At 40.6% G+C, this 15,551-nt stretch overlaps 1 protein-coding gene across 1 annotated transcript in view; it reads left to right on the top strand.

The window, feature by feature from the left end:
- Positions 1–15,551, top strand: part of LOC132258409 (uncharacterized) — a 97,174-nt gene that overhangs the window by 20,617 nt on the left and 61,006 nt on the right. The gene's annotated exons all lie outside the window — the stretch shown is intronic.

A 15,551-nucleotide genomic window follows, 5' to 3' on the forward strand; every position in this document is an offset into this window, starting at 1 on the left:
CGGGCATAAAAGTCCAGTAGGGGAAGGATTACGTGCAGTAATCATTGCTGGAACATAAACACAACAATTGCTACAACACGAGATTGGTCAGGCAGCTCATCTTTCAGATCACAAATTACACTTCCAGATCTCACGAGGAGATTTTTGACGCTTCCTCGAATGCTGAGTGCTTTTGTTGAGGACACGCGGAGTGGGAGCGGAAAGAATTCCATCCAAGAGTCTCCGCGCACAAATTCCCATCCTCCGGTTCCACTTCACACAGTCATTCCTCGAGTCACCGGGAAATGCTTGCAAAGTATTTAATTGTATTCAGTATCGCAACATGATAACGTGAATGTGTCTCTTGTGAATAACACGAATTGTCGCAATTTCCTCGAGAGGAGCTCCAGTGAGACAAAACATCACCTTCCTCTCAGTTTTACATAACACTATTCATGTACACGATACGTTTCCGACTATATGTATAGTGCCGGGGATGGCGTTTATATATCAAAACATGACAAACAAGTGAGAAGGTGGGTTCACGCCAGAAGAAGCAACAAAAGGTAAAGAGCGAAAATGGGCACACGGCTGAAGAGAAGAAAAGAATGGCAGAAGATAAATTTGTCGATATATTCAAAATAGAGAAACTTTTACTGGGAATTTCAGTATAAAAATACTTACACATTTGTTTCATTCTATATTGCTGCTTTAATCTATGATAATATATCGAGATCTGCGCTTCTTCCGGGATTGAGAAATAAATTAACTAGTGCATTTCTTTTGATTTCGAAATGACTTCTCATTAGATGGGCAATGGAAACATTCAGGAACAATCAAAATTAAAATAAAAAGTCATAGAATGATTATTTTGCAAATAAAATTGCAAAATCATTAAAAATTTAATATTTTCGACAAAATATTTCAATATATTGTGAATATTTATTAATTGCTGTTTTCTTGTACAGTAATTTTCATAATGGACTAATCTGGAGTGTTTAAAAGCTTTTAAATAATCCATAAAACACTATTATTCCCAGCCAAAATTGTCTCAAATAATATTCAATTATTTTAATAAAGTTTTCATTGAATAGTCAGATCAAAATTAAAGAATTATAAAATATTTAAATATTTTGTGACATAATCTAAAAATTACTCAAATTTGTATGGACATATCAAAAAAGATTATTTGAATAATCACAAAGTAAATGATCTGAAATCACTAGTAATTTTCCCCTTAGTTCTAGTCCTTGCCGAAAAAACGTAGCATCGCGTTCCAGAAGTGTGTGTATTTTTGTGATTGGAACTTGTGGGGTTTGCCTTTCTCCCTGTGTTTTATTTGATTCCGTATACCAGAATGGGACACATAGTCAATCTATGTGTTTTCCTCTCACCGGTGCTCTGGAGCAGACACATAGTGCCAAAGACTAAGGTGAATGTCAACACGACCAGCCACGCTCCATCGCCACATGAATAGAAATTGAGAAATTGGCGGCTTCCCACATTTCTTCACCACTTCCCCATGCCTTTTTCCACTACACTTTTCTTTCGCACCGAAATGGAAAGAGTCATAAAACTCCGATTGAATTCATTCAATTCCACATCCAATGGCACTTCTTTTGTCCCTACGACTCGATGCTCTTAAGCGCAATCAATTTGACGACGTGAATGAGCTTTCTGCAGTGACAATGGATTCTGTTAGGGGATGGATTTTCACGGTGGTGGGAGATTTAGTAATTTGCTGACTTTAATTAGAGCCCATAATGTCAGTTTCTTGCAAATGAGATTTGTGGACATAAATTTAATTTATTCAACACGTCGCCAACCACTAAAAGTCACTAATTAATTTCTGACAATGCACAAAACTTTCCACTCTGCCCACCAATTCCGATATCGGAGGAATTGGCCAGTGTACGATAATTAGATTTACTGCTGGAAAATGTCCCTCCAAATTGTTTTTTTTCCCTCTGCAGTTGGAAAACTTTGCCATTTCCACTGTACAAGAATATTTGCTAATTTCCAGCATGCAAAAAGAGGGAACTTTGTGCCGCTTTCATGTGGAGAAATTGTAAAAGGAGCTGCCAACTTTTCCGCGACTTCTGGTGGAGAGAAACTCACGAGGTGGGATGCTCACAAGTCGCTGAAGAGGGAACTAACATTTCTGGAATTCTATTAATTCATCTTATGAATACAAATTCACCTACTTTTGACATTTTCTAGATTTGTTGTCGCATGAAATTTTTATGGGACACTGCACAGTACAACTTCTCGAGAATGTATTGTCGCTGCGACGTACCATGAATGCGATTTACCTGGGGACCTTCACAAGGAGAGACATGTCTGAAATTCTTCCGGCTCCTAGCTCCTCCGGAGAACAGTCGAGGGGCAGGAGCTTCAGTGCTGTCACACTTAAATTCCATGCTTGGAAGCCAAGTTGCTAAGCTTAGAGCCCCTAAACTTTCATCTTTCGCGAGAGAATTTTTATTATCTCAGGAAGGAGAGCGAAAAGCGAAAAAGCTTTAACCAGATATTTATTCGAAAAGGTAAATAAGAGCGACTTAACTCTTCCTCGACTATTGCGCTGGAAGAGATATTTCGCGTGGATTTTTTGCGATATTTGCCGCTATAAAGCGTGTGAGAGAGATTCCACATAGACAGTGTGGCGCATAATTAAATACAATTGAAGCACAGAGTCTGTAGCAATTTGCGAGGCTGTAATAGAGTGAATTCCATCCAATTGAACATCTCGGCGTCCCTTCGCGACTCTGCGTCTTCCCAAAAGCAAATAAGCAAAGCGTGATTGATGGCTCTCTTTGCTGCAAATATCGTTTAGCAGTTCTTAAATCAGGATCGAATCGCTTGAGCAATAAATCGTTCCTCGCTGAGTCATCTTATGGCAGAAGAACGTGATACTTGTCTCGGAGTCCCACGAACCAGCCCACCGACGAGGGGCACAATTTTAATTCAAATTCCACACACACACAAGGCATTGTGAATATTTGTTTAGAAAGGAGAACTACAATTGCTGGAGCAATGGGGAAAGATCATACGTGGTGAGGAGACGCCTCCGCATCTCGATTCTGCTGGAAGAGCATTGAAGTACAATAAATTTATGATTCGCATATAATACGCTAAATTGCACTCTGTCGCAGAAATTAACAAGTGAAATGCACTGTAGGAGCATGAAATGATAAATAATCACGATTCACTGTCAATAAGAAAATTGAGAAATTCACTCTGTCTCGTCTCATAAATTGTAAACAATTTTTTTTCCACCGTTTTATTATAGTCTGAGTTGCAGTTCAAGTTTGCAGCCTCGTTGCAAGTTGAAGCATCGACAAGAGAAGTTTTGTCTTACAGAAAGTTTTTAGTTTTTGTTTTTAAAAAGAAGAAAAAAAGAATATTGATAAGCACTCAAGTCATTCTCCATAAACTCTCTAAATTTTCTAGAATCTCTAGGTGAATTCAAATTCATATTAATCATAGCATGCAACATTGATTAAAACGATTATTGCTTTGACATCGTAAATCGAAAATGTGTACATTAATCCAGCATGTGTTTGCGGTTAATTGAATTTAAACAAGTTTTCCAAATGGGAAAAGTCACACAATTCAGTGGTTGGTTTGCACAAGGCGAAGATGCGTAATAAAGTGATGACACAGCTTATTTAGCGTAATTGATCGCGCAAGATAAATCAAGCGATGGAAAAGTTTACCCAAGCACGCACGTTTGGCAGTGAATACAAATTGCCCAGAAACGATTGACCCCTTTCCACTTGTCCAAATAGCCAAAGAAGTGTTTGTCTTGGAGGCAGTTGGAACGATGGCGTGGATGCATCCGCGATGGGCCGAGCTTGCCAATACCGTTGACACTTTCATACAACATCTCACACCAGGCATTAGCATTACAAAATGCAGTGACCACGGGCTTGAATTATTGTCTGTAATTGCAGAGAGTGGTGGTATTTGATATTCCACGGAGTCTCTTCTCGCTGCATCTCTTCTCAGCTGCAATTCCTCGATACCACGCGATTACAATCTATTTTCGTATGTTAATGACTTGATCATAGCCGTGCATGTGGGAATAATCGATGGGGTCATTGCGATTCCTTGCATTGCACTTGCCCGGAGTATTTGAATTGGAAATGTGTGTTTGTTGGACCGAAAAAACAGCAAAAGAGAGAGAGAGAGAAAGAGAAGACATGGCACCAGAGATTCAGCACGACAAACGTTAACAATAAAAGAATGTAATTTAAAAATACCTCTTCCGCACTAGTCTCGATGGTCGCGCAAAAGACAAATGGTACTTTTCCCATAATGGTGCAAAATTGCATTTTTCCCTCCACTTCACCCATGGCTTCCACATGGTGACAACCGCATTGCAGGCACAAAGTTGATACTGGTGGTGTTCTCGCCATAAGCTTATCTATTCACCTCCTGTGAACAAATAATCACAACTTATGTGAAGACGAAAGAAATACTTCGCAAGTTGCACTGAGAGAAAAGTTGCCTAGCCGTGGCGACGTCGCAGGCACTATAGATCTCCTTATTCACCCAGCTTTTCTCTGTGAATTTGTGAAACTTTTTCATGTTGAAACAAGTTTTAATATATCTTATTCATATGCAAGTGAATAGGGATACAAATGGGAATGTTGAACTTTCAATATAAGGGAAAAAATGATATAATTCTATACTTTTCCAATGAAATGTTTGTGATTCACGCATTTCTTGAGATGAATCCAAGGGGGAGATAATACAGTCAGAAGTGGTGTACAGCTCAGCGGACAAAAATTCTTATGCTCAGTGACAAAATAGAGCATTTCCATGTAAAAAATATTGCTCTTCTGGAGTTTTGATATCAAGAAACACTGTAAACTTTTCTGAAATCAAACATAACCTTAAAAATATTGATTTGATCGTGGATAATGTTTCTTTAGAAAACTGTTTGGACGATTTTGTCTCTGAATCAGCAATTTTGAGTTCATCTGCTAATCTTAATTAATGATTTGTGATCCAGAAAGCTTCCAAACTGAACCTTTGAAGATCTCTTAGTGATATTTTGAGGTTATGGTCGGAAGGTTACAGAAAAAGCGGATTCTAGTGAATTCTTAGATAAATATCTGATTAAAACTTAAGAAATTACAAGTAATTTGAGTATTATTGTAGAAACAGCCTAAAAATCCAACTGCTGAAAGTTATGTAAAGATTTCAGGTATATTATATCCTCCTTGTATGGATCAATATTGAAGGTATTTTTCCTCTCAGTACCTAGGCCACTAGGAACCTTGAACGTGTCGGTATGAAATATATATAAAGAGATGTGTAAAAAATATGATGTAGTGATCCTTCGTGGTGTATGGAGAGAAATTGAAATTGGATACTGGAATCGATTTCCTTTGATGTGGAGCATTTTTCTTTCGCACTCTCCTCCACCCTCGGCCCCAGCATCCATACATGCGGCCACACGATTGCTGCCCCTCTTCATCTGCTCCAGATTAATAGTGTTTGGCTCCGGGGGGCAGAAGGCATTGGCTGGAATCAGAGCGTCATTCATTGGAGATTGCTGTGGTATTATTTGCAAGTAATTTCATTGCCAAACTGCTGACGGTTATAATGAGAAATCATTGCCAAAAGCGATCACATGAGATATTTTATAGTTGCCATCATATGCTTTTTTAGATCTCATAGCACATAAAATTGCGGGCGGGATGTAGATTTCCTCTCGGCTCCGCTGGGTAAACATGGAGAGCCCGATTTTCTGTATATGTATATAAAATTCGCAATTTTACCCACCCACATCGCCGCACAGATAAATTAATCCCAATTCAATCTTGAAGTGGAGTCTGGGCAATAAAATGAGGATAAAATTGCCAAGTCAAACAGTAAAATCCTCAATCTAATATCTCGATGTGGTTTGAAGGGAAGTTTCGGATCCTCTCGCTATAGCTGTGCCTTCCTTCATCCCAATTTCCCATTTGCAGAGGGTGAGATTGAGGAGCAGCGCGAGCCTTGATGAATGAGAAATCTCAATGGTGCAGTATTCACTCACTTTTCCGTCCGGAAAATGGGGAAAAACATTCCCAGAATATGGAATGATGGCAAGGAAAACTCGCACAGTCATTGAGAAACTTTTCCACTCCATCACTTTCTCCCATGTTCTCCGAGTGGCTTTTCACATGTCCTCCAATTACAATGGCACCGGAATTACTTCACTCTTAGCACGATCACTCCCCGGGATCTCTGTTGCTACATGCAATTAAGGATGCAGCTGGGAGAATTTTTCGAGGCTCCGACGCTGTGCCAGAGTAATGATAATCCACACAGTGGTAGATGGGGAAATTTTTACAACTTGCACCTACACATAAAGAGTGGCAAATGATAACTCTACTCACTCTATGAAATTTATATTACGAAAAATTTTTGCCTCCGAAGAAAATCGAGTTAAAGTGCAATTTTCGCTAATTTACGTAACGTTAAAAGCTTTCTGGGAGTTCCCTTTCCGCTCCTCCCACACCAAAACTTTCGCCGGTATCCTCATCCAAATTCACTCTCCGAAATCTCCACAACCCTCCAACTTTCCGTTTCCACACGCATTATTGGACAATAATAGAGTCAGGGTGAAATGGGTTTTAATGGAACACAAGATAACTAACGTCGTACATAATTGAAGGAGAGACGAGCACCTGAACAGAGGTATTTTAATTTTATTCACAGTCTCCGGGTGTCTTTTGTCCTCCGACGCCACTTGTACGCCATATGCAAGCCAGACACATTTATATTTTCATGCTGAAAAGTTCAATTTTCACCTGAGATCACCCACAAAATAATGCCTTTGTCTCCCCCCGAGTGAGTGTAGAGGAAAAGGGTGAAGAAATTTTATGGGATTCATTAAATGAATTTTTCAAGGATGTTAAAACTTTAATTTGTGGAAGGGACGCTTTGCCGGAATCTCCGGAGCATGCTACCAAATAATATAAGATGAGCTATTAACGTTTTATTATTAATAAACTTCTGAAGAAACTATTTCAAGTGAAGTTTTTATACTTTGTTCCCATCAATATCCAATAATTCATCAGCATTCTTTATCAAAAATTGCTTAATGCATTCAGACATTCCCGAGAAAACTCTCCGGATATTCAGTTCGCATTGAGAACTTTTACTCAATAGATGAAATTAAGATATTGGAGTGAAGAAATTCCGCTGTCTTCAGGATAATAAGACAGAACGTGAGTCTCATTGAAAAGTTTATCGTAATCATACAATTAGTATGATTGAGCAATTAAATCCCGGGAAAATCCGTCCCAATTTCCACTGCTCAGCGCTTGAAGACAATTGGGTTGGAATTGTGTGAGAATTTGCCGAGATTTCCCCCTTGAGTATCATCTTTGGGAGATATTTTGTACCCGTAATCCCAGAAATGATGATCCTCTGGATTCAGCCGAGGCGGCAAATGCTGCATATTGTGTGGATTCGCTGGGTCGCCCAGAATCCAAATAGTGAGTCGACAAAAGATAATATTTACCCAAATCTGAGAAGAGCAGTGACAACATGGAAAATGGTGATTGTGTGGGTGAAGATGGAAAAGACGATGTGAATTGTTTACCATTTTTGCCACCATGTCAATTGCAAGTAACATCGAAGGGATACAATGCTCTGTTTATTGAGTGTTCGTCTGCGAGAGGAGAAAATGGATTAAATATTGAAGAAATCAACTTTTAACATTATTTGAACATGGGACAGATCGGACACAAAAGACAGCCGTATTGTCTTTACAGCACTTTTCTTACTGTCCCTTGGGTGAACTTTCTCAAAAATACACTCTCTCTCTCTCTACCCCCAACGATTTTTCCTCAATGCGCACAATGGGAAATTCTATATGTGATTTCTTATTCTCATATAAATCATCCACCATAGAATTTCATATCTTTGTCCATCCATTGTCTGCAATTGATTTTTATTCGATGGAAAGGCTCCAAGTTGGAGGGCGAGCAAATACTCCTAAGAAAATCTACCCTTTCAAGTGCTTTCGAAGATAGTGACACACTCTTTGTCAATTTCTCACCTCTGTGGCTGCAGCAGGAAGACTTGCTGTGGAACCACACCCAACTCACTCTTCCTTTTCTCACATTTTCTGCTCGTTTTTTAATAATTCCTCCCCATGATCGGCAATGACCGCCGCTTGTGTGTTTATTGGGGTGCAACATGTGCTTCAGCTGCTTTTATGATATTACTTCCGAAAATGGAGGTAAACCACTCCCTTACGACTGTGATTTTACAATTATTCCAAAACACATGGTTGTTCTTCTCCGAACAAATTCGTTTCAAGAAGATGAGGAACAACTTTTCCCTCAATACAAAGTCTATTCGAGGATTTTATTACCCCAACTCGGTCTGATTAAGTGGAAAATCGAACGCGTTACAAGAGCCGGATTGTTTGCTTCAGTCCTGCCAATAGTCCTGGCTTAAAGCTCTCCACTGTGTGTCGTCTCGGCGTGGAGGAGTTGAGAAACGACCACGGTTGACCACATTCAGTGTGTGGCGAATGTCTTATTTGTAAACGGTGGAAAGTTTGGCGTGGGTGGCGAAAAAGCCAAGATTTATGACATTGGCAACACCTTCTCATAATCGTCCAACAAGTTCCTTGCAAGTCTTGTCGCCACACAAATTATGCCAGACACTTTGTCATGAGTCGCAAGGCTCTGTGCCCTTTCACGTGTAATTTGACTGGAAGTGACGGGCGAAATGGCAAATCCCTATGGCCAGGAAAAAGGGGATAAGTTTGGTGGATAGCTCGTATGGGAAGTGCAGTGTTTAGCTTTGTAATTTAGCCGTGTGTCTGAGCAGGATAATTCACTTAGCCGTGTGGAAACTCACCTAATTGGCTGATCAAAGCGTTCATTTGTGTGTCCTCTCTCGCATCCTCATCGCGACCATCCCTCTGATTGATGACATTCAACTTTTGTCCCCTCTGTCGACAGCATTGAGTAATTTCATTATTAAAATCGATGATGTTTGCCAAGTGCTTCGGCCGCATAAAGCTTAGGAAGCTTCACTGCTGTAGCTTGGGAATAAATCCTCTTCAGAAGCGTTATTTGCAACCTCACTTGGCTTGCAGAATTTCAATTGGTCCCAGCCACATTTCCACGCACACAAACGATCATCTTCTGTGATTTGATTTCTAAGTCCGAGTGGGGAAAAAAAATCCCTCCTTCAGCACACACGTTTCCCAATTATTTTAATCGAAATCCCCTTTTCGCTCCATCCAGGGACGAAATGGAGGAATGACTCGGAAAATTGCAATGGTAGTTTTTATCCTCATGAATGGAGATTCCACATATCGACTGGGATGTCTTGCTGCGAGAGTGTATGAGATTGGAATTGAGGATAGCGCAGAATGTTCCTTTTGAAATTGCAAAAACTTATATAATGTTGTGCGGGGGGATATTGAGATGCGATGCTCCTTCAGCTCAGATGGGTTGGCATGATTTCACCCTTGAAATGAAATTCCAATGAAAACTTATTGATCCACAGTTAATATGGTGAGATATTGACGGAAATACTCTCCTCACTGCTGTATAGTGAAATTTCTGTATTGAAACAATCTCGCCTGCAGAAGAGTTATAATTAAATATCTGAGCCCTTTCATTGATCTTGCAAGTATGCAGAGGAAGAAAACCGATAGCTCTGAAATTAAATCCAAATACATAGTAGTTGAGACTATCCAAGAATAATATTCCTATTTCATAGCTCAAAATGAAACGCATAAGTTTGAGACTTTCTCAAAATACTATAGCTGTGAATTACTATGAGCCCCATTTAATTTTGCAAGACTCCTTCAAAGACTAAATCCAAGCTACTTCATTACATCCTAAATATCTTCTCTCATTCGCATTGTGATTTAATTAAAAAGTGTTAAGCTGATTAAGTTCGCCTCCATGGCTCGTTATACAAATGTTTGATGCAGCAAAATTTCATTACAGCGAAAAGCACCGACATTTCAGTTTGAAATTGAGTGAATTTATTTAAAACTATTCCAACCCGTCACTAATGCGTCCGCATTTGGGGAGAATTGGATTATGGCGCTGGAAAATGCAGAGATGGGCAACTGAGATGGTCTGAGAGAGAGAGAGAAAGAGAAGAGTTTCCGCAATCGCATATTATGGGATAAAATTTTGTATGCGAATTATAATTTTTTGACCCATTTCCCACTCATCTCCAACTCCCAGAGTGTTTGTTTGCTGAAATATAATCAATTTAATAACATGACAACGACTTAGCATTTGCCCCTCCCAAAGAATGTGCGGTGGAAAATTCATGAAGCATTTCCTAAGCATTAATAGAGTCTAATTTTGTCAATTAGATTGTTAAATAATTTACTGCACAACTTTCACCATTTTAGGCTGATGTGAATAAATGGGCGTCCCTGGGCCCTTCACTGGGACACCAGTGCATTATTATCTCACCCACATGCGGAAGCCGGAAGGAAGCTCACGCCCCATTTGACCAAACACTCACCCGAATGAGTCCCATAAATATTCCTCGCATCTCGCCAATCCCCCAAAGTGAAATTTCATAGAGCCGGCGGCGAGTTAGAGAAGTGTACGCCACATATTTGTATTCTTAATAGACTCGAGAGACATTTTAGGCCACATCCCAGACGGAGAATTATTCAATGCTTGTATTTGCTGCATCAGATTCTCATCGTATTCTTCCTCAATTCGCCCTTGTCTCTTTTTCTGATGACTGTGCAGACGCACTGAAGGGGATGAGGATGTCTCGGAGACTCCTTGTAAGACGGCGGCGGAGGGGGAGAAAGTCGTAAGACAAGAAGATGTTGAATGTCTCTCTATTTGTTAATTTTCCGCTCCATCATATGAGGTTTCTGTGATTCATGTGGAAATTGCTGATATCAAATGTAGAACTTTCAAGTGAATTTGAGGAGTTTTATTGGAACAAACGAAGGTTCTCTAATGAGAGCAGAACATTAGGTATATTGTCTTTTTAAAATTACATGGAAAAGCTTCCAAGATCAGCCAGAAGAAGAGCAATAGAAAGCTCATTTGGCCACAGAATGCAGACCACTGCAATGATGAAGTCAATAATCTCTCATGTCTCTTATCGATATTTGGCCAAATTGCCAATGATTGCCAATAGCAGTGCCAATTCCCAAGACCGTATAGTCATTTTGGCAGGGATTTCGGGCCAAGTGGCCAGAGCAAGTCTAATCAAAAAATATAGGATATGAGAGTTGTCTAAATTCTCATCTTGTCGCCTACTTCGGATGCAAATTACTTCCTGGCTCTTTTTTGGTGCCGCCCGGATGACATTAATTTGAGTGGTGGAATCTGCCGAGATGAAATTGCGTAGGGGATGATTTCTCCCCTGACATTTGTTATGCCAGGGAGACAAAGTGTGGTGTCCAAGTGGCACTAATCGCATTTATTTTGTGGACAACTTTTTCCCTGCCGTGGATCCACCCCCAACTTTTCCCCGTGATAAATGATGTCAGATGAGGCACTTGTCGGAAGATGTGGGTGGGAAAAATATGGAAAGTCCATTCTTGGACAGGCGAATCACACAGATTTCATGCCTGTGATTTTTATTGTGCTCACGAGTATACAATTGCTCTCTGGCACAGCCAAAGGAGAGGGACCAAATTGAAAGAAGTCATTGTTTGTATTTGAAGCACATCATTACAATAATTCACCAATTCGTATCTCCCAAGATTCGCCCTAATTAATTATTTACCATCCACTCGTGCTCCTCCCACTCGGCGTAGATAGCGCGCGGAAGGAGTCTCGCAATATCGCTGAATACAAACAAATGGGTGATGAAGGGAAATTGCTCGCAGGGGCGGAGCAGCCCGCATTCGAAAGTGCCTGTGTCGCGGAGAGAAAAGGCGCAATTACAATTTAATGGCACTCATTTAAATTGTAAATTCTTACTAAATATTAGTAATTGCGCCACTTCCAAAAATACATATTATACGATAATTTAGGCACCAGCAGTATTAACTGCTCTCGCGCATCATTCTTCTGCCACCGGCTGTGGATGTGACACTGTCGCCGGAAAATTTGCTCACATTTGCCTCCTGCCTGAGAGACAACCGAGGGGTGTACAACTTGGCATCGCTTTCAGAGTTATCCAAGGATAAAGCACCACAGAATGGCAGACTCACTCAATCACTTGATTTCCAACACTATTTCGATAAGACTGCGACACCCCTTGACGAGTTTCGCCTCAGGAATTCGTGAAGACACGACAATACTCTGAAGAATGAGACTTTCTGAGGTTTCCGTGAAATAATAAAAGCCATCACTTCAGCTGTGTCCATTTGTGCCTGCCTTTTAGACAGTGTGGCACAGTGTCTTTTGTCTTCTGGACTCTTAATTGTGAAATTATTTATAATTACTCGGCACAGCATTACGATGTCGTTTCACCCATTACAGCGGCATCATGAAAAGCCAATGGAAATGTGCTCACAGTGTGAAAATTTTGGAAGCACTGCGCATTAAAGCGTTTTAGAAAATTGCGAAATAGAGTGAAAAGTTCTTCATTCCCCTCATTTGCCTTCACTCATTGCTGCAAAGTTTATTCACAATGAATTAGAAGAGTGGAAACCACTGTGCAAAAGGGTTGTTATTGTGATGATTCTCATCCCTTTTGAGGTGTATTCACTTTGCAAGTGTATGACAGAAGACTCGCTGTATTTTCTCAATTGCAAAGTCTTCGTGCAAAGGTTGAAGCGGCAAAGCGAGATTCCAGAGGAAAGCTTCTTCAGTGAAATTAAATGATTGCCCTTCTTTAAATTGTCTGCACCATCTCTCGTAAGTCTTTAATCAAGAGTAGTAAATTGCATTGCACATCCAGACATCCAATAGCATGCGAGTTCCGTTCTGTGACAAAATAGTGAAACTCTGTCTCGGATGGAAAATGCTCATGGTGAGAGCATTTAAGCAGGAAATAGAAAATATAATTCGCAGACGGCGAATCATGTGAGGCAGACAAACACGTTTCACATTTATTCCCATTTATACCCCAACCCCAGGCCATATAGTCCCCCCGAAAACGACGGGGAAAACAGTTTGATATCAACTGAATTACATAGACTTTCAGGAGCAGCGAAAAGACACAAGCTCGTAAACTACCCGGCCAGACTGCTCATGAATGATGGCTGCACCATGAGCACATTTCAAAGTGATAATTGACTCCAACAGATATACAAGTTATTACTTTGTCGCACAATTCAATTACCAACTCAGCGAAAATGGCTTTTCACTTGCAGTGCCACCCTCGGGAAGGCGTCCGTGTGGTGGGAAAAAGGCAAAGAAGCCCATTTTAATTGCAGTCACGCACGCAAAAGAGATGTAATTAAAATTTTGCACTACAATTCACTTATTCCAGGGATTATGCCGGCTTGGTTGCCGGTGAAATTTAGGAGGTATGAAGCCGCTTTTCCATATCTGCTCTATAATTAAATTGTACAGCAAAAACATCCTCGCGAACCAAACCAAGCTATTGTAGAGTTATTTTTGCATATGAAACACCAACAATGGTCTTGTTGAAAATCGGTTTTTGTTAAGGTTTCATTATTGGTTGCTATCCTTCTGTGTTTTCATACGAATTGTCCATTTCACTATATTGTAAAAAGGGAAGCAAATCAAAGGCAACGGATTTTAATTTAAAACAAAATAATTAGCCAAAAATCCAATGGGAAAATTCCACTGTGAATTCACTTCAATCGTATTCTTCGGTCACTTTGTAACTGCCAACGGGTTGATTATTGTGAATATCGTTGCCGGCTGAGTATCCGTAGAGACTTCCAAAGTGCTGGTTAAGGAACAGCGGCCATCCGTGAACGCCATAGTGCGACAGTGCAAGTTGGACGAAGGGATTTGGCGGAGGATGACGGTCATGAATCCCGAGCTTTGTCCCCAAGTCGCAACTGGGCGGTTCCTGTGGGCTGAAGAGGTGAACTTGCGTCGACGGAGACGATTGAATTGGCAATAAACGACGGAGATTGGGTGACAAATGTGAATTGGGGTGATTTTCTGGAATCCCCTTATCAGCTGTAGCATTCGTGTCGGTCGCAAAGCTCGGTGTGACGCTGATATATTGTGGTGGTGGATTTTTCGATGGTCCTCCTGGACGCCCCGTCGATGGTGCTCGTTCAACTTTCACGTGATTAATCCCAGGGAATTGATTTGCATGTTGTCCGACTGTCGACAAGGAGCTGGGCTGAGGTATTGACTCGAATCTCTCCTGCACTTGTCTTATTTGGCCAGATGTCGATATCACGTCTTGTGTGGTCCCACTTTGTGTGCCTTGTTTGCCTCCAGCTTCTCTCCACGGCACTATGTACACCCGCTTCTGCTTGCCACCCCTCACAATCACTCGCCAGTCCGTCCCTCTGTGGTGCATTCTGTAAATCGACGTCTCCGGAGAGCCGGCATAATTGTTGATAATAGCACTCACTGAGGATATGACCAAAGCAGAAATCACACAAATTTGCCAGAAAACTCTCATGTCTCTCTGGCACTGAACACTCTCGAAATCTCACCTGCAGCTACGAGTTGAGACAATCAATTGAACAGTTCTAATGAACATCTTGTCGTTTTATTCCAACCCAAATTGCACCGCCAATTCTCATTTGTCGGCCCACCAACAATTGATTGCAAACTCAATTTCCATTCTGAATAAATTACACATATACATATATGCTGTGACGATGGAAAAAGCACTTTCATGTTCAATTCCAATGGGAGAAAAGCGAAATCTTCCAAACTGGACAATACGCCCTCATGATAGAGAAATTTTTGCCTCTCACTTTCAACATCTCTCAGCGTTGGTAATTTTCTGGCTGAAAAATGTCTGTTCCACTTAACCAGGAAGTTGTTGTTGTTCTAGCTGAAAGACACAAAAGCGGCCCGATACGTGATTGTAATGCTTAAATTTGTGTTGATTAATTAACAGAGTCCAGTGAATTTTCAAAGAAGATAATTAAATTTTGCTTTTCACATTGCAATTTTCATTTCGGATATCCCAGAGAATTTGATATCCTTGCTTTGCAAATGCTGATTAATTGAATTGATTGTCCAGTGCTTTAATACTGTATTAAAGTCAATAATTGATAGAATAAAATTTGAATTCTTCACCAAAATGTTGCCGAATTCAATGCAATTGCATGTGGCCAACAAGTGTGGCTGTTTGAGGCACGTTTGGAGATTTGACATGCCTTTTCCTGGGAGTGAATCTGCACCGCACAAGGAGTGCCGATGAATTAATTACACCCACAATTTCCACTATTGTTTCAACTTTCACCCATCACGAGATCGCATTAATATTTGTCGAGAGCAGTTGTAGTGCTGTTGCCTGTCGCCAAAATGGGTGTCCATTAACTCAACAGCAGTCGATGGGAGCCATCGATGGGGGCATGGAAAAGCCACAATTGTCACGGAAATGAGGAGTGCGTGGAAGTTTTTGAGGTCTGGGTGTGATTTTATTTGAAAATTTAATGGTGTATTTATTCCTCGGCTGTCGGTGTATAAATCTCCCTTTATCCGATGGTAGAT

Source organism: Phlebotomus argentipes, unplaced genomic scaffold (assembly GCF_947086385.1).
Source record: "Phlebotomus argentipes unplaced genomic scaffold, Phlebotomus argentipes genome assembly scaffold_4, whole genome shotgun sequence".
Taxonomy (NCBI): domain Eukaryota; kingdom Metazoa; phylum Arthropoda; class Insecta; order Diptera; family Psychodidae; genus Phlebotomus; species Phlebotomus argentipes.